This window comes from Lissotriton helveticus, chromosome 8 (assembly GCF_964261635.1).
Source record: "Lissotriton helveticus chromosome 8, aLisHel1.1, whole genome shotgun sequence".
NCBI lineage: Eukaryota > Metazoa > Chordata > Amphibia > Caudata > Salamandridae > Lissotriton > Lissotriton helveticus.
The window spans coordinates 867801402-867821145 of NC_136069.1; the positions used below are offsets into that span (position 1 = coordinate 867801402).

Here is a 19744-nt window from a genome sequence, read left to right on the forward strand (position 1 = left end):
TCACTGAAATGACATGTTGAAGATGCCAGGAATCACAGGAAAGACTCCTGCAAAGGCACAAGCATGTTGAGGAGCAAAACAAGTCCAAATTAAATCTCCAGAAGTCCCATTAGGGCTTTTCCTTAAGAAGCAAGCTCTGGATCAAACAGGAGCTTACAGAGTAGTCACCATCTTCATTGGCGCAGAAGCCATGCCCTGTTAAGCTTCTAACTAGTTCAATGTGCAGCAGTGGCGAGCTTATATGAATGCATTGTCTAGATTTAATTTGTCTCACTGAGACTTAATATGTCTTCCGCTAGTGGGAGATTATTAGCCCTTTGCTCTTCATTTTTACTTTTAGCTTATTATCCACAAATAATAGGCAGACCAGCGAAATTTGTGGCTAATGGACAGTCATTTTTGTGGGCTGGCCTCTTTGTCTTGGGCTTTCGGGTGACAGTGGTTTTACTAACCTTAGAGGGGTGTGTCTATTGTAGTCAGAGGCAGACTGAACTGCCACTAATATCGAAAAATTCCCTGTAACACCTGAAGCTGACCTCTCATTCAGCAAGGCGCTTGTCTGCACCTCCATTACCTGCAGTTGCCAAAGGAGATCAGTTATGTCACCTGGAACACCTGTTCAACAGAGTATGTATGTGACAGGTTTCTTCTAGGATGGCTTTTCATAGAAGACCTTTCCACTGCCCCAACCACTCCATGAAATCCATTTATTCATGTCATGCGCATAATCAAATAACTTTGGGATCACTTTCCTACTGTGCAATTTTTCAAACCTTGTTTTCCAATACATATATTTGTTATAATAATACTAGATTTCACATCTTGAGGGGGCCTACAACTGACATACTGTGCTCATGTGGAATGTTCTAAACTGATGTTAGGAGTCTTCTCTTGCCCTGAAGGCATGAAAATACATATAAGATATATAGTAGTGAAGCATTATATTGAGGTTCTTACTGTATATATTGAGGCAGGGATACAATGGTTGAAGAAGGGCAGACGTGCATCCATGTTACATCTCTCATGGCATATGCAGAACATACTTAAGATTCCAGTTTTTGCAATCTGGGAAAAATGCAGACTTGGTTTAACTTGGTTCTATGAGTCATATCAACATAATTAATATTCAGGAAACCTAACAAAAAATAATGGATAGATGAATCATTTATTTTCAATTTTTAATATGTAGTCAAAGTACCAGGTACAATACTCAAGGGTAATTAGGTTGTTGAGGACTAGGTTTCTTTAGTCAGGTATTCTATAAGACATATCCCAGAGGAAATGTAGTGAAACTCTGGTAGGCAGTCGTGAATGGGATCTAATCATCCAGCTTCAAATTGAACACAATTTTATATTACTGAATGTCTATGCGCCCTTTAATGAAAGTTATGCAATTTCACAGCCTTGCTGCTTTGGGGATTTTAGAACACGTTTTAAACTCTGTAAAAAATTAAAATAGAACAAACAAAGTACTTTATTCTTACCACTCAAATCTGAAGAGCTCTGTGATGAAATAGAAACCTGCCAGGATTTGCATGTGCAAGCTGGCAAATGTAGTGTGCACCCAGGAGTTAAAAATACTACTCCCTATACCTTTTATGGAATCCTTCCCTTAAGGAGTTACACTGATGATACCCTGAACACATGCTTAATGTTCAGGAATAGCATACCAACAATTAACAAACAGGTGATTGTAACACTACCTGTTTAAACTAAGGTGATGCCATTTTTAGCAATTTTATTACATACTACTAACAAATAATTATTTTCTTAGAAATGTGTTACCATTTATCCTTCCTCTACATCTCAAAGAACATTCTCAAAATCCTTCCTGAAGTAACTTTTATTTCCAAGCAAATATGTGGACGGAATTTCCAAATATAATCAGTAGAATTCATATGAGGAACATTTCTAAATATTAAGCTGTATTGTGATATTTGCAATTTTCAGGTTTGGTTTGCATTGCTTAAAAATGTGTGAATTGTAGGGGATAAAAATACATACAGAGGCACAACTCAGAGCCAAAACTCAAAGGAATGTTTATGTTCATAATGTAAATCTCAACCAATCATGAGCCCCTTAGTTAATTGGCCTGCTTAATGTATTTATTTAGGGATATTTGTGAGGCACTGCATGGTACAGTTAGGCTGCCTTAGAGCACTTTGCATAAGGGTCACAAATGTTGTTCTCTGGAATAGCAAAGGCCTATTAACCACATTAGTGCTAAGGCAATTTCCCCTGAGTGCTGTTACTCTAGATTTCCCATTGTTCATGATGAGCTCAGCTCGTCATGAGCACACGAGCAGTGTACTGCATGACGAGCTGAGCTCGTCATGAGCATGGAAGGGGTTAAGTGGACTCTCCCCGAAGTTCAGCTGATCTGTTTAGCAAAAGGTCCTCCACATTGCTGGGTTATCTCCTATTTTTAATACCTAATACCCCTTGTGGATGGTAGAGATGGCAGTTTTTAGGTTAAACAACAACAAAATTGGGGTAATAAAGTTCAACGTTAGCCTTTGATGAGATGTGTTTCAGCATATAGGGTGCCCTTCAGGTAGTCAATATGGTATCTGTGAGGGTCTGAAATATACTGTTTCATCAATCCAGTCTGGAAGACTAAGGTCCAGACTGTTGTTCTGAATCAGTTTCTGAGAGGAAAAGTTTCATCTTCTTCAAGAAGAGGAGATGGTGCCAGGTTGTCCTGTTTCCCTTGATGATGAGCTATTTTGAGGACGATGCCGGATTGAGAATAAAAAGCGGACCAGTCTGCGCCTATCCGCGGCCCACCGTGCTGGTCTGGGCCACCCCCCTTTTATCTGGATCCAAGCTCAGTAAGTTTGCCTTTTTGCATTCTACATTTATAAGATCTTCCAAATGGGCAGGCCCAAAACAACAACGAAAGTTGGCATAAAGGGTGCAATGCCACCCCCACAGATTCTTTAATAAGATTTCTTACAGGGGTTAAGTTCATGTTGAATAAAGAAATTATTAATGTGGATGAAGACTTGGGGCTACACAGCGGGTGGTATTCAAAGCCTTTCAGACAGTGGAAATACCTAGAACCAACATGGCAGACACTATAATGGTAAGACCTCCCTAAATCTAAACGCTGTTTTCAAATGCAGGCCCTTAACCCCTGTCACAAACGTTTCATCATGAATTACAAGTCCCCCCCCCCGGCCAAAATGAAAAGGGGCTCATTTAAAGTAACCAGATAACAGGAGCATAATTATATGGGAAGAGATTTAACTTTCAATGCCCAGTCCATGAGTGAGCAAATAAAAAACACAGAGGGGAAGATTTATGAACCCTGTGGGCCACATTTGCGCCGCAGTTTCATCACTTCTGTGACGCAGTGGCAGCGTAAACCATGCGCCACATTGCACCCTATTTACAACGTGACGCAACTAGGGAGATGTGTCATGTTGTAAAGCCCTGCACCACGTGAAACCTGCGTCAAGTTTCATGTGGGTGTTCCGGCGCAGGGAGGACGTTCCATCGCTGGAATGCCTCGGAAAAGTGTTTGAGTAAATCTACAAGATTTCACTCTTCCGACGCTGCTGCGTCAAAACCTTGCGCATGCTTGAAGCAGGCGTAAGGGTTGATGCACCATGTTGAGGATAAGCCAGGTTGGAACAGTTCTGGAGTTGCGTCGCGCCCGCGTCACAACTCCAGCACTGCGCCAACCTTACACCGGCAGATGCGACACTCATCTGTTTATCCTTGCACCATGATACCTGTGGTGGCGCAAGGGTAAACTTGCGTCACGCATCTTTCCTGGCGCATCCCTGCTGAGTTGCAGGGATGCGCCAGGAAACGTAAATCTGCCCCGGAGTCTATAGTCAAACAGGTCTTAGAGTGGGTGACCTACAAATTAGCACAGTTGAAACCAGCTTAGCAAGTGTTTTGAAGCTATTAGAGAAGCAGAAATTACTCTGGACTGACAAAACCTCAGGCAAAATATGGAACTGGCAATGGGAGACATAATTAGGCAAGCAGATTAACTTAATTGGGTTACTCATGGGAGATTAGCCCAGCGAGAGACTGAGCCTGTACATCTCAAAACCAATACTATTACCAATGCTGATACAAGAAGATCGAGTGCTCTTACTATTAGTAGGGTAAGGTCTTCCAATGAGAAGACGATCAGGTTAGAAAGTCAAACCATGCAATTCTCAAAGGATGTGTTACATCTCCTGATGGAGGCTACATCTGATGTCTTGATCTTAACAGAAGTCCAGCAAAGGAATCCAGGGGTGATCTCTTAAACAAGACCATTCAGTGGATACTGGAAAGGGTACAGAAAGGCAAACTTATTATTTCTGGAAATCTTAATGGTGAGAAGAGTTGGATGGATAGGGAGTTCCTAAAAAACATTAGAAAATGAATTGGATAATACTGAAATTTAGAGATCTCTACCTGGTTGAGTATATTTTACAGTTGCTCCACTAATTTGCATTTCCAAATTGTCTGTTTGAGGAGAAAAATAAAGGCAGTCCCCTTGGGTTATTTTTATAGACCTGATTCTGTTGTTCCAATATTAAAACAAAAAAGAAATAGAGGAACTGTGTACATGCCAGTCCAAAGTCATTATATCTCAAACAGCAATGACTTTGCACCCCTAGAAGTTATGGATTAACTTGCCTGACTCACATTTTCAGATAAATCTGAACTTGCACCTTTTAACAGGGGGGGGGCACCAGCCTATGGTGTACAACCGATAGATGGTGTACAGGGAACCTTGGGCAAAGACATGCTTACCATTAATGGTCCTGGTCAATCCAAAATATCTACAGTATCATAACATGCCAACAATCCAAATCTAGATGATTGGGTAAAGAATGTGAACAATGCCCAGATAGTGTGTATCCAAGAAACTTGGTTCACCAGATCATTTGACATTGACAGTTTGACATCTTATTGAACTGCAGGCACTAAATCCAATAAGGGTAGAGGAGATCTGCTCGTATTGGTCTCTACCAGAATACCATTAAGAGTAACCAAAACATTTCTAGTGTCACCATGTAATCAATTTGTGCTATTAACCTTGGATGGCAATCCTGATATTTTAGTAATACATTTTTATAATAATATCTTTGATTTATTAAGGCTTGAAGTGGTTAAAGCATTGGAAAAAGATCTTGATTATTTCATTGATCATTATACCAAGGATATCTACATGATTTTGGCTAGTGATTTTAATGTCACTAAGTGTTGTTTTCCTTCCACAGGTGTGTGGCTTCACTGACACCAATGGTAATGATATTGGTCACTTTAAAAACTGATCATATGAAACAAAAATAAACAATTTAATGCTTAAATATAATCGAAATATGGTAGACTATTATAGCCCCAATTGTCAAACTCACCCTCCCAACCTTTATTGTAAGAGGATGTAACAGCAATATTGATTATATTCGTACATCAGAGAGCAAAATAATTACACCGTACAATTATCAGGTGGGAAAAAATTGCATTAGCAATCATAACCCAGTGATCTTAATAATACAAATATAGCAGCAACTAGTAGTATCTGCAACAGGTGAAATAGCAAACATTGTCCCAGTAGGGCAGAGTGCTACCAGAGTGAAATGGACAGGTGTGGACTACTCCAGATGTTTACGTGACTCAGCAATTAGGAATATGGATTTTTTGATTTGTGGCTTGTCTTCAGAGGAGAACTAAGAGGAGTCGATGGAATCACAAGTCTATAAGACATTGCTTGACTAGGAAAACTAAGAGGAAGGGAACAAGGAACAAAGGATGGTTTAATTAGTCTTGCACCCAAGCCCATAATTATTAAGTATGGGCGAAATTTGCGAATTCGCGGTCTGCGAAATGGCAAAACAAATCCGCGAGTTCGTGAATTTTCCCGTGAACTCGCTGATTTTTTTGCCATTTGCACAAATATGTGACCACGTGTGCCTGTAACTTTGCCAGCGCGCCAAAAGGCGCCGAGGTCCCTTGAGTGAGCTGGCCATTACGGTGGGGACGGGCGGGAAGACGTTTCATACCGCTAGTGTGTGGTGGACGGGGTCAAACGGGTGGGGCTTCTATGCGAGTTCACATGCATATTGTTTATAAAGGGTCAGAGACCAAGCAGAGCAGCAGATGAGGAGAAAGCAGCTTCCTGGTCACAGGAGCTACACAGGGATGGCGCTCGGGAAACTCATGGATGCAAAAATACGTTTGGCACAGGACCCCAGAATCCTTCAGATGTCCAAGATAGCTCTGCTGCGCATGTAGGTACAAAGCCATTCTGATCCTGTTCAGGCGCATGCAGCTGCTGCTGCTGGACAATGTCCCATCTCATACTAAACTGCCTCGTACAGGCATATGTTGGCGTTGGGCAGTAGGTTGCAGTAGCATGCGGGTGCTGCACGCCTGGTACATGCTCATACCGGTGCCAGGGGGGACACATGTTTATTGGTGCTGTGTAGCAAGTTATGAATTTACATTTTGACTGCACCAAATGGTGGTACCACCTACACGGATCAGAAGCATCCAGGCACCAGACTTCATGGTGCAAGAGCATAATGGTGCTGTGCGGTACGGGTATATATGTACTGGGGGCAGGGGGGCACTTAGCATAATGTGTGCTCACACCCAGAGGGCTCCCAGGCAATTGAGCACAAATGATTTTTACACTGAGAGTGCTCCGCGGCAGTTCAGCAGCACGGGGGCTCACACCCACTGGGCCCCGGGGCAGTTCAGTAGCACGGGGGCTCACAACCCCTGGGCAGCTCAGCAGTGCGGAGGCTCATACCCACAGGGCTCCTGGGCAGTTTAGCAGCACCACCCTCTGGTTCATCACTGCCACCCTCTGGTTCATCACTGCCACCCTCTGGCTCACCACTGCCACCCTCTGGTTCATCACTGCCACCCTCTGGTTCACCACTGCCACCCTCTGGTTCGCCACTGCCACCCTCTGGTTCATCACTGCCACCCTCTGGTTCATCACTGTCACCCTCAGGTTCACCACTGCCACCCTTTGGTTCACCACGGCCACCCTCTGGTTCACCGCTGCCACCCTCTAGTTTATCACTGCCACCCTCTGGTTCATCACAGCCACCCTCTGGTTCATCACAGTCACCCTCTGGCTCACCACTGCCAACCTCTGTTCCACCACTGCCACCCTCTGGTTCATCACTGCCACCCTCTGGTCCATCACAGCACCCTCTGGTTCACCACTGCCATCCTCTGGTTCATCACAGCACCCTCTGGTTCACCACTGCCACCCTCTGGCTAATCACTGCCACCCTCTGGTTCACCACTGTCACCCCCTGGTTCACCACTGCCACCCTCTGGTTCATCGCTGCCACCCTCTGGTTCATCACAGCCACCCTCTGGTTCATCACAGCCACCCTCTGGCTCACCACTGCCACCCTCTGTTCCACCACTGCCACCCTCTGGTTCACCACTGTAACCCTCTGGTTCACCACTGCCACCCTCTGGTTCATCACTGCCACCCTCTGGTCCATCACAGCACCCTCTGGTTCACCACTGTCATTCTCTGGCTCATCACTGCCACCCTCTGGTTCATCACTGCCACCCTCTGGTTCACCACTGCCACCCTCTGGTTCATCACTGCCACCCTCTGGTTCATCACAGCACCCACTGGTTCACCACTGCCACCCTCTGGCTCATCACTGCCGCCCTCTTGTTCACCACTGCCACCCTCTGGATCATCACTGCCACCCTCTGGTTCACCACTGCCACCCTCTGGTTCACCACTGCCATCCTCTGGTTCATCACTGCCACCCTGTGGTTCACCACTGCCACCCTCTGATTCACCACTGCACCTTCTGGTTCATCACAGCACCCTCTGTTTCACCACTGTAGATTATGGGGAGAAAGCACACCTGCCCAGCCAGCCTCAACCGAGACAAATTAATTTGGTGCTGGTTAATGTGTTACTGAATTTGAGCTTCAAGTCCGGCACCTGCTTCCTTATCTGTAAGTGCTTCCTGTTGTGCCATACTTGTAACTATTCTCTGACCCTGCTTCGAGGGTCAGAGTAGGGTCAGAGAATAGTTGCAAGTAGGCAACGAACTCTGGAGGCGCCACTCAGGAAGCACTTACAGGGTTACAGCAGGTGCCCAAGTTGAAGTTAATTTCTTTGTAACCGTTTTGTAAATGGTTACAAAGAATTTAGCGTCAACTTGTGCACCTGCTGTAACCCTGTAAGTGCTTCCTGGAAAAATTCGTCCCGCTCGCGGATTCACGGATTTTTCCGCAATTTCGCGAGATTCGCGGATCGCGAAATTGCAGAAAATCTGCAAATTCCGAGAGCGGAACGAATTTTCAGCCCATACTTAATCATTATCTCATTAAATTATTACACTTGAATCCCAAGTTCCTACCTGCTATTCTGGTTGGTAGGTTTAGTTATAAGATGGCATTAAGTGGTAGGAAGAAAAAAAAAGACACGAAGAGTGCAGGGGGAAATTAGTACAGGCAGCAGAGACCAAGGATAGTACAGTTTTCTGGTTGTGATGAATGCTCCATTATTTTCAAAGGGCATTTTGTCTCACTTTGAACATTTAATAACTGAGGTATTCTGGGTGAACCACTTTGCTTCAGTGTTCTCTACAACCAGCGCACTAGACACTGGAATTATTTTCCCTTTGGCATTCTTGTCAATCTCTGTGGTTTTTACCTTGAAGGAGGTTTCAAGGGCATAAATAAAGGTCAATTGGGGAAGGCCCCTAGCCCTGACGGTGTCCTGATGGACGATTGACACTTACAAGTCTCTTCCTGCTGTATAGGCTCCCCTCTTAACCAAGGTTTTAATTGGGCTCCATTTGTAGCCCATCCTAGTCAAATTCATTAATCATGTCTATTTTTAAGAAAGGATCCAGGAATGACCCACAACGTTATTTACTCATGTCTCTGCTTGATTCCTCTGCTAAGCTAAAGGGAAGGTTCATTTTAGAAAGACTGGAAGTATGGGCTGAAGAAAATTAACAAATTCCCAATGCAGTTTTAGAAAAGGTTTGCGGATGGTAGAGAAGTGCCTTAATTTGAACATTCTGATAGGGAAATATATTATGGATAAAGAAGGTGGTTTACATATGCGCTTCGTAGATCTTAGCTGCAGATTTGATTTGGTTGACCACAATAAATTGTGGAAGTGTATGGATTTGCAAGGGGCCACTAAGGATCTAATTACACTCCTGGCATATATGAATATTCATTTAATGTCAAAAGTGCAATTTAGGCCACAGGGGGAATTAATACAACCGTTGAAGATTAGAGGGGGGTCTATTAGGGATGCGTCCTTGTTCCTCCTCTTCTCCATATATATATATAAATGGAGTTGATGATAAATGCAGTGGCTTTGTGCTTATGCCCCAGAGTCGGTAAGAGCTCAATACCAATTCTTTGTATGCTGATGATGCAGCCCCATTGGCCTCAATTCCAAAAAAACTGCAGAATTTGATTAATACCTTTACATTCTATATGGAATAAACACATTACTACATTAATTTATGGAAAACATTTACTATGAGCTATGGCCAAAGCAGAGGAAGGTCTAATGCCTTTTTTATAAAGGAGAACAAAATTCAAACCAAAAAATTGTTTACTTAGGGATTTGCAGCCTGATTCATCAATCTCCCGTTTTGCGAGCCCCTAATAGCGATTCATAACGAATCGCTATTAAGGACTTGCAAAACGGGATTCATGTAGGAATTGCATAAAGAAATGCGATTCCTACACATTCCTTATTTGCGATTAGCAAATTGCTAATCGCAAATAAGGAATAACTCCCCATTCATTCCTATGGGCCAAAAGGCCCATAGGAATGAATGGGGAGTATTCCTTATTTGCGATTAGCAATTAGCTAATCGCAAATAAGATAGCGATTTAAAGGGTGCCAGGGGTGTCCAAAGGACACCCTGTAGCACCCCTTAAATGCAAATTGAAACAGGTGTTGTGCACACACATGTCCAAAGGACATGTGTGTGTGCAACGTGCAACTTAGAAAAATGCTTTTAAAAGCATTTTTCTAAGTTTTCGCTATTTACCACGAGGTTTGACCTCGCGGTAAATAGCGGACCGAAATTGCGAATTCGCAATTTTTAAATGCATGATGAATTGCATTTAAGGAATCTCAAATAGAGATTCCTTAAATGTAATTCCTCCCAAAATAGCGAAATCGCTATTACCGATTTTTGCATTTGGGATGATGAATCCCAAATGCAAAAATAGCGCTCGCAAAGGGCCAGATTCTCAGAATCTGGCCCTTTGCGAGCTGATTTCGGCTTGATGAATCAGGCTGATAGTTCTCATCCAATGGCGGTTGGAAACACCATAGAGGTATTAGTACTTCAAATATGTTAAGAATTAATGATGGCCTTTTTAGGTTCACCTCCAAGTTAGGTATAAAGGGGATCAAAAAGATGCGGACCTTACATAACGCTTCATCAGTTGCAGCAGCCACATATTGCAAAGGAATTTGGGGTGTTCGGGACAATGGTATGATGCAAAAACAAGATAATAGGATTTTAAAAAGACTCTTAGAAGTACATCACTCAATGCCGGAAACTATCATTCATAGAGAACTGGGAATTTGTTTCTTATCAGATGTATTAGAATCTAAACCACTTGTCTTATGGCAGTCAATTTGGTACGAAAATTGAGACACAATTGACAAAAAATGTTTTGAAAACTGCTGAGTGCTGGACCAGGCTCACAATATTCCTTGGTTAATGCATATAAAAAATGCATTAGTAGGGCTTGACCAGACAGATAGGAATCTCTGGTTATGCCTGAGAATATAATAGGATATTCCAAAAGGGATCTCCAAGATCACATATTTAGAGCTTGTGCACAGAAAATAAATGTGCTTGATCAAGACAAATCTACTGTTATGAGATATATGTCATTGAACAATCATTTTGAGTGTCAATTGTACATCACCTACATCCTAACTCTTATCAAAGCTATCTCTTAACCCATTTCGTTTACTCATAAGTCATCATCTTGTAATATTCGTAAAGAGTGGAGGTTGGGAACCCTTGACCTGAAAATGTCCCTGTGATAATATATCTGAACAATAATCCAAGCACTTAGCAATTTTCTGTAGATTTTATCTGGTGCACAGGAGGCAATATTTAAAGTCCTTCTTTTTAAAAGAAAATTTGTATAGCTATCTTTAGTCCTTTCAGTATTTATCTGAGTTAAAGGATGCTACAGTATGTCATCATGTAGTATTATAAAGGTGCTACGCACAAGGAAAACACTGACCCATATGGAAACCAAAGTCACTTAGCTTATGTACTGTTAAACCCTGGCATAGTATGTTGGAAATTGATCACTGTAGGCTCAACAAGATCACTGGAAACTTTTATTCTAAGATTTTAATAATCATTTTTAGTAATGTTTTATTTTTTTATCTTGTTTCATATTTATTGATAGATATATGTATGACCTATGCTCCTTCAATGATGTGAATTCTTTTTTATTATTCTTTTAATTTCATGTAAGCATAACTATTTCAGTAATGTTTTTTGCACAATATGATGCTTTTATGGTTTATTATGTCATAAAGCAAATAAAGATTCTTCGATTTGAATTGGATGGAGAGTAAATTCATGCTATTTTGCATTGGCTAAAAGCTCAGGAGAAATCCATCTAGATTTACTTCAGAGAGCCAAGCTTTTAATTTGGGTTGTTTGGGCTGCTGGTGAACAGGTGTAATTATTTTTTTGGCAGTAACACATTTTAGATAGATGCTGGCTATCCTTTTCTGACTGAGACTGTAACAGTTATTAAGTTGCTGAGTGGCATAAGCATTGGGAATTTTCAGGTAGATTTGCATAGTATTAGAGTATTGGCAGATCTTGTTTCTGGACTTGGTAAATAGATTTTTAGGAGCTTTATGTAAAAGTTGAAGATGATAGGGGTAAGGACTGAGGTCTGGGGTGCTCCACTATCGACAAGGATATTGTACAACCTTCACTTTCCAATCTGAAAAACTGAGTGACATATGAGGAGGTAGGTAGTGAACCACTGCAGACCTGTGATCCAGATGCCCATGTCTGCTTCTTTGTTGGTGGTCAACTGCGTCAGACGGTTGCAAAAAGGTTGACTAGGGTCACGAGGTAGGGTTATTCTTATTGGTGATCAGAAGGATATGGTTGACTGCATGTATACAAAGTTTTCTCTGATACTTAACATGATATTAAGGCATATTGTCAGTCCAGGTCGAGGCTATTGTTGCTGATCTGATGCTTGAGTTCAGTGGACACATCTTTCTCAATGATTCTTTCAGCTGAACGGAAGGTGGAAGATGGAGCATTAAGTGACAAGGTTATTGGTGATAAGTGTGGGGGTTTGGTATAAGTAACAGGATGACTTCTGATTTTGGATTGCATGTAAAGGTTCCTTGGTTGAGGACTGATTCGTCAATGTTGTGCAGAAGTGTTACGTTATCTCCAAGGGGAAATTTCACAATAAACAAGGGTAGTGTCCACCTTTTTTATTTTCTGTCAACAAATTTTTATTACACCATAACTTTCAAACACATAGTAAGCATTATTCTCCATCTAAAAGGTAATGTTCTGCAGATGTGTTTTCTTTGTGGTTTTTGTTTACCAGTGATATTACTCAAGACTTTAACATTTGACTGGTGTTAGTCTCTTATCGGTTTATTTAAACAAAAAAGTCTTTCAAAGATTTAAAACACACCATGAATAAAATTGAAATCAGGTTATTAATTAATAAAGTTAAAAAGGCAAAATAAATGAAAAGGACCCCCACCCAGTAAACACATATAAACTAAAGCCCTCACTGTAGATGAGTAAGAATTTACATTCTACTTCATAAATAAAGATTTTGAAATCAACCAACAAAAATATAAATCATATTGCAGCCAATGAAAATATGGGTACTTATTCATATGTGATTTTGGGTGCATAAAGGTTTCCCTTCATGAGCTGTAATCAGATAGGTGACACCTGCCCTTTGACCTGGCATTCGATTGATTTGGTCAACAATTTGGAAATCAACGAATTTAGATTAAGGGTGATAGTAGATTTCCTTTCCAGATAATCCTAATCTCTTCTTTTATTTGTCTGTATTGCTGAGCATCTCAATGCCTGAAAGAAAGGAAGACATCCCAATGCTGTATATAATCAGGATCAATATGATGTCATGTATATAAATGCATCTGCCTTCGATCTGATCTGGCCCGTGTTCTTCCACTTTTATCAACCTCATTTAAGCATTGATTGGATATGAGCAAAATAATTGTGAGTCTTATGACTGTGCCCTTGAGATGTCGGACCCTGGTATGAATCTAAAATATCACCTAACCACCTGCATCATTATATTAGGGAAACTATTAAGTTAGTTAGTTACTTTATTCAATAAACAAGTATCATAAAAGCATGTACATTCATAGGTCATGTTGAAGAATCAATTATTACATACAAACAGAAGGTACATTCACAAATAGTATTTATATATCCATTATTCTCTACATCCAATAAATACACTCATCTAAAATAATGCAGTTAAAAAATGCTACAATAAAAGTGCTAAAAATGCTTTATATACAAATGATAAAAGCAACAGTACATCTAGAGTGGCCCCACACACCGCCTAGATCTTCCTTTCCTGTAGCAGCTTGCTACGTGTTAGCCAAGCACAGCCCAAGTATTTGGCTACCCCGCAAATCATAGTGAGGGAGGTGGTGTCAGATCTTAAAATGCGGAGCCCCACCCAGTAATTCTTGGAGCCCAATTTTTTACAAATAGGTTTAAACCATTTCCTTCTTGCGTACCTGTATACTGGGCAAGCAAAAAGGAAGTGGGCAGGGGACTCCAAAGGGGCTGCACAGCCAGGACAAGAAGGAGATGTTGCATTACCCTGTTTCCACCCTGCTGTGAGTTTCTTAAGCGGGAGAGTTCCGAACCTCAACTTCATGTAGAGCGTCCTGTTATTTGGGATTTGGATAAAATCAAGAAAGGGTTCCAATTTCCGGACCAGCTTATGTTCAAGGAATTGTTCAGTGAGGATCCCCCAGTTGGATGTACTTGCCTCCCCCACCTGTACCCAATCCCAATATGCCTTCTTAATGGTTTGTTTGGGTGGCGGGTGTAGGAGAGTAGGGTCTGCTATCCTATGGTCACCCCAAATTTTTGCTTTTTGCTTCACTGGTTTATGACTTAATGTGGCTGTGGGCCTGCTAATCAGACCCACAGCCTGCTGTTCTCTCTCTAAATTGTTACCCATGTACTTTAGGTGCATAACGAAAATGGAACTGGTTCACCTTATTGGCCCCTGTAACAGTGTACCCAGGTACCCAGGGCATAGGTGCTTCCAAGGCCTACCAGGGGCTGCAGCATGTATTGTGCCACCCCTGGCCTGGCCTCCATATTTGACACAACTGGCTGATCACTCAGCTGGGGTAAGTCGGTGTAACCACCCCTTACTTAGGTGTAGTATGCCTATACCTAACCTAAAATGGACACATATGTTCCTATCAGTCACTCTTATGGAAGGCCTCATCAATCCTGGAGGCAGAGTGCTTGGAAATATGTGAGATGGTGCTCTGGCATGAGCTGAGCCTGTCTGCAGCTTTCGGAACCATGTCCTTTAGCTGTTTCATGATATTGCGATACCATATACTCTTAAGTGCATTATGAACCTCGCGGTTAAATGCTATCTTGGGTTTGGCTTTATCAAAACATGTCGACTAAGGTGTCATACGAATTGGAATACTACCCCCTCGCCAGTTCTGGCGACGAGGGTAGCATTCCACCCTTCTAGAGGGACACGACATGTACCTAGCCTGAACCCCGGTTAAAGTTAAACAGAGCCTTAGCATCACAAAATGGATGCTGCCACCACAGACACAAGTCTGACCTCCTGCTGCTGGGAGTCCTTCCAGCGAGGGCAGCTTGGACAAAGGGTTTCCTGCCTGGGGAGGTGCTAGCACCACTCCAGACAGGATTTTGTGTATTGGGTAGGACAGGGCTGAATAGAATCAGACATGCCTGGGGCACACAAGGTGTCCCTGTGCATAGGCCAGTTCAAACCGGTGCTGGGGCTTTCCAGCCCCAGTCCTGGCGCGAAACTGGACAAAGGAAAGGGGGTGTAACCACCCCCCTTCCTGGTTCCACCCAGAGGAGGGACCTAGTAGGTGATCCGGCCCCCCAGATTCGAATAAGAGTGGGAGCTGTGTCCTGAGACTTCAGATCATCCTGAATCAACTTGAAACTAAGAAGACGACTGGACTTCGACATTCTGCTGCACAGAAGACTGAAGAGCATCTCCCTTGTGGCCTAGGAGTGGCCACCCTGTGAACACAGGCACCATCCAGCAACTCGATGTCTGCTTTGCCGCCGCCTCCCGCCGGAGCCCGAGCCCAGAGCCTGACAAGACCCAGACTCCCAGACTTCTCACAGCCCGATCCACAGTCCCTGCAAAGAAGGGACCCGTGGAGGCACCGAGAGACGTGGGACCGGACCTCTTGAAAGACCCCTGAGAAGCTGACTGCGCAGCACCTGAGGCACCCTCGATGCTGTGCTTTGGGGTTTTAGAAGCCCTAACCTCGAGCAGCCCTTGCACCAAAGATCAGCCCCCCAGCATCTCCACGATCTGCGTGGGGCCCTTTTGCACCGTGCCACTCGACGCACCATCCCGGCCACTTGCCATGTGGCTAGCGGCCATCTTGGCGACGAAAACGATAAACTACACCACTGGTCTGAGTGCTCCAGATTGGTCCTTGCTCCCCTGAAAAGGAGCACCCGCTCTGACCTTGCTGGTCCGAGTGAGAAGCTTGAATCACTTCCTGCGTGGCTTGCTTTAGCCAAGGCCTGTTTGCTCCAATCGAGTTGCCGACACCGCCATCAGCGAGAGCCTACGTGGGACAGCTCGTGACCGACTCCTGGACGTCCTTGACCTCTTCGTGTCCACGTGGCTGCAGAGACAATCTTCACGACATCACCTGTTTGCACCCGACATCGCCTGGTTCCTTCCTGGTTCCACGGTAGTCACTGGCTAGTGACTTTGAACATTGTCCCCTCTGCTTTCAGGTCTTCACCTCCTCAGATCCACCCTTGGATCCACTGGAACTCTTCACATCGAGCCGCCTGCAGCATCTTCAGCTCCAAGCACCATCGACCTGCGTGACGAAACCCGACACTACTTCGACCCTGTGCACCCGCTTCCTGTGGGTGAGGTAACTCAGCAACGCCGGTGTTCCCACACTGGTACACACCTCTAGTGTCTGTGTCTAAAGTTTCATCCTCCTAGGTCACTCGGAAGGTTCCTTAATAACTAACTTTGTAACTTTTACGCACCATTGACATTGCATTGGTAAAGCGTGCACTTTCCGCACTGCACCGAGTCCCGCGGGCCTTTCCCGACTTCTTCACTGCTAGTCCCGAACAGCTCCAGCGATTCCCCAGGCACTAGGCCTCTTCACTTTCCCCATAGTGGTTCTTATACCACTATTTTAGTATATGGTTTAGGTGGCCCCTAGGGCTCATCCAAAATTGTGCAACTTTTGTGTATTTAAACTGTGTTTTGTTTTAACGCATTTGCTTCTGTGCTCATAAAGAGTATCAGGGATATTTGTAGAAATAAATCTATATATATTTTCAATATATATCTGTGTGGTGTCCTTTCATTTGGTATTCAAGGGGATTGTGTATGGTAAAACAGCTTGCTTCACATGCCTTTACAGAGTTTAGCCGACTGCTTAGTCCATGCTACCCCTAGGATAGCTTGTCTATAAGGTTGACTTTACAACCTGCACCATAAGGGTTGCTTGGCATGGTACAAGGTGATCACTAGATCTAGTGAGCATCATATACCAGGCCAACTTCTCACATTGGTGAGCAGCGGATTGGGATTTGAGCTTGCTGTTGTTTTACCATTACAATCTTTGAAAATATCATTTGAAAGATCATACAGGTACCTGATAGGTACACTAAAACAAGACTAGATATACTTAAGTTCTACTGAACTTAGTTGTTGTAGAGGATAGGGAGTAGCACACCCTGACTACAACTACTAGATAGGTTTTGTAGGAAAACACAAGTGTAGGTAGATTGCAACACATCCACCACACTAGAGCAATGTCTGGAGTAGAGGGATCCACTGGAACCACCTCTGTTGAGAGTGACCCTCCAAGGGCACCATCCAAATTTGCTATCTTTCCATTTAAGGAACTGAGGCAACTGTGTTCCATGAGAGGAATCAAAACAGGTCCTACTCCTACAGCAGGACACCTCAGAGAGCTATTAGACCAGTCTGAAGCTCTAAAGAACTCCAAACCAGGCCCCTCAGGGACTGGTGAGGAAGTCTCTCCTTCTGAAGATGATAACCCTGATGCCCCTGCCCCTGTCATCCAGATAAATGAGGAAGACCAGACCCCTGGGAATTCTCAGCCTGAGGAAGAAGAAGAGGGGGAGGAGGTGGAAGAAAGTGATTCTGATGATGATAGAGATAGCCAGGTGTTAGTCAGCAGGCTTAACCAGGCTAACTTAAGCTTATTTGGGACTGAAGGTGGGTCCAACCCATTCAGACCCCCAAATGGACTTAACCAGGAGCATAGGAGGAGGAGGAATCACTCAGGTGAGTCCAATACTTCCCATGTTTCTAAAGGGTCTCATGGCAACTCCAGAAGGAGTTGACTAGCCCTCAGAGAAGGGAACATGAGGCCAAAATGAGAGAGGCTGACCTTAGGATTCAGAGGCAAGAGTTAGAAGTTGCCCTGGCCAAAGAGAAACTTGCTAGAGCAAGGCAGCCTAGAGAGAGTGGATTAGAATCCACTGGTGGCAGCACTATCCCTAAGGATAAAGACAGGTCCTATGACAATAGAAACCTGAGTAAGATTGTGCCCCCCTACAAAGTTGGGGATGATATCCACAAATGGATGACTGCACTTGAGAGAGCTTGCAAAGTACAGCAGGTCCCTCAAGATCAGTGGGCAGCAATCCTGTGGCTCTCCTTTGAAGGTAGATGGCTTGATTGGCCGAGACAGACTCCTCACAGTTAGTGATGGGGATTCTAGAAACTACCTGGTCCTGAAGAGTGCTCTGATTGATGGGTTAGGCTTAACCACTGAACAGTACAGGTTAATGTTCAGAGACACCCAGAAGACACAGACTCAGGACTGGTCTGAATTTGTTGAATGTGCCACTAAGGCTCTGGAGGGCTGGTTGCTGGGAAGTAAGGTTACAGACTATGAAGGATTGTACAATTTGCTTATGAGAGAACAGATTTTAAATAACTGTCAGAACCAGCAGTTGCATCAACATTTGGTTGACTCAGATCTAACCTCTCCCCAAAAATTGGGAAAGAGGGCAGACAAATGGGTTAGAACCAGAGTTAAGCAAAAGAACCAGAACCAGAACCAGGGTGGTGACCAAAAGAAAACAGACCAGAAGGGTGGGGAGCAGAAAGCTAAAGACCAGAAGTCTTCAACAGGGCCCCAAACTAATACTGAGGGTGGGTCCCAAACTTCCAAGAAGAAGAAGAAAGAAGGTCAAAGGAAACCCTGGTGTAGCTTTTGCAAAAACACCACTCACTGGACAAGTGATTGTAAAAAGGGTGGAGCCCCCAACACTGCAGCCCCTAAGGCACCTGCACCCACTAGTACAGTTGGCAGTGTTGGTCCACAGACTAAGGGGGTAGTGGGTATCACCTTGGGAACTGATGGAGATTCTGACCTAGTCAGAGTCCCCACACAGGCTGTTCTGATTTGTGATGGGGAGATGGATTTTTCCCCTACTGTCAGTCCCAATAATTTGGGCAAGTACAGACAGACACCTCTAATTAATGAAAAAGTGGCTCAAGCATACAGGGACACATGTGCCAGTGTCACTATGGTGACGCCTAGGTTTGTGGACCCTGGACAATACATACCAGGTGATAATTACCTGGTGACCAATGCCAGTAATGTCACTACTACACATAGTGTGGCAATTGTTAACTTTTCCTGGGATGGGGTAACTGGCCTAAAAAGAGTTGTGGTTAGTGCTGATCTCCCAGTAGAATGTTTGTTGGGCAATGACCTGGAGAGCTCTCTATGGTCAGAAGTTGAGTACAGGACTCATGCAGAGATGTTAGGGATATCATCACATGTCCTTGCTGTGACCAGGTCACAGGCCAAAAAGTGCCTCTCTGAACCTCAGGTCTTGGATCCTGGAACAATGGACCAAGTACCTTCCAAGACAAGGAACAGGCGGGCAAAGGCTGTGCCTTCCTAAATGCCTACAAGTGAGGACCAGCCTTCACAGGAAGATGATTCTGAGACCCCTGAAGGAACTGTCCCTATAGAGCTTGAACCTGATCAGGTTGAGTTTCTGGGGACAGGGGGACCTTCTCGGGCAGACTTGGGGCAGGCTCAGTTATCCTGTCCTTCTCTTGAACCCCTCAGACAGCAGGCTGCTGCTGAGGCTGCTGGGAATGCTCAAGGTACCCATAAGGTTTATTGGGATGATGGGCTCCTTTATTCAGAGGGTAGAGACCCCAAGCCTGGTACAACCAGGAGGTTGGTCATACCTCTGCAATTTAGGGGCTTCCTTCTTACCTTGGCACACGATATTCCCTTAGCAGGACACCTAGGTCAGAACAAAACATGGGACAGACTTGTCTGTCACTTTCACTGGCCTCACATGTCAGAAGATACAAAGGAGTTTTGTCGCTCCTGTGTAACCTGCCAAGCAAATGGCAAAGCAGGTGGTACCACAAAGGCCCCCCTAATACCATTACCTGTGGTGGG

The 19744-nt window shown here is 43.9% G+C and overlaps 1 protein-coding gene across 2 annotated transcripts in view; it reads right to left on the bottom strand.

Moving 5' to 3' along the window:
* HTR1F (5-hydroxytryptamine receptor 1F) overlaps positions 1-19744 on the bottom strand; it is an 845375-nt gene that overhangs the window by 775174 nt on the left and 50457 nt on the right. The window contains exon 1 of one of the 2 annotated variants that reach the window (XM_078656078.1): positions 958-1045. The exons of the other annotated variant lie outside the window; for it this stretch is intronic. The gene's annotated coding sequence lies outside the window, so the exon portion shown is untranslated. Of the gene's footprint in view, positions 1-957; positions 1046-19744 lie in introns of those variants that run through there. 2 annotated transcript variants of the gene reach the window in all.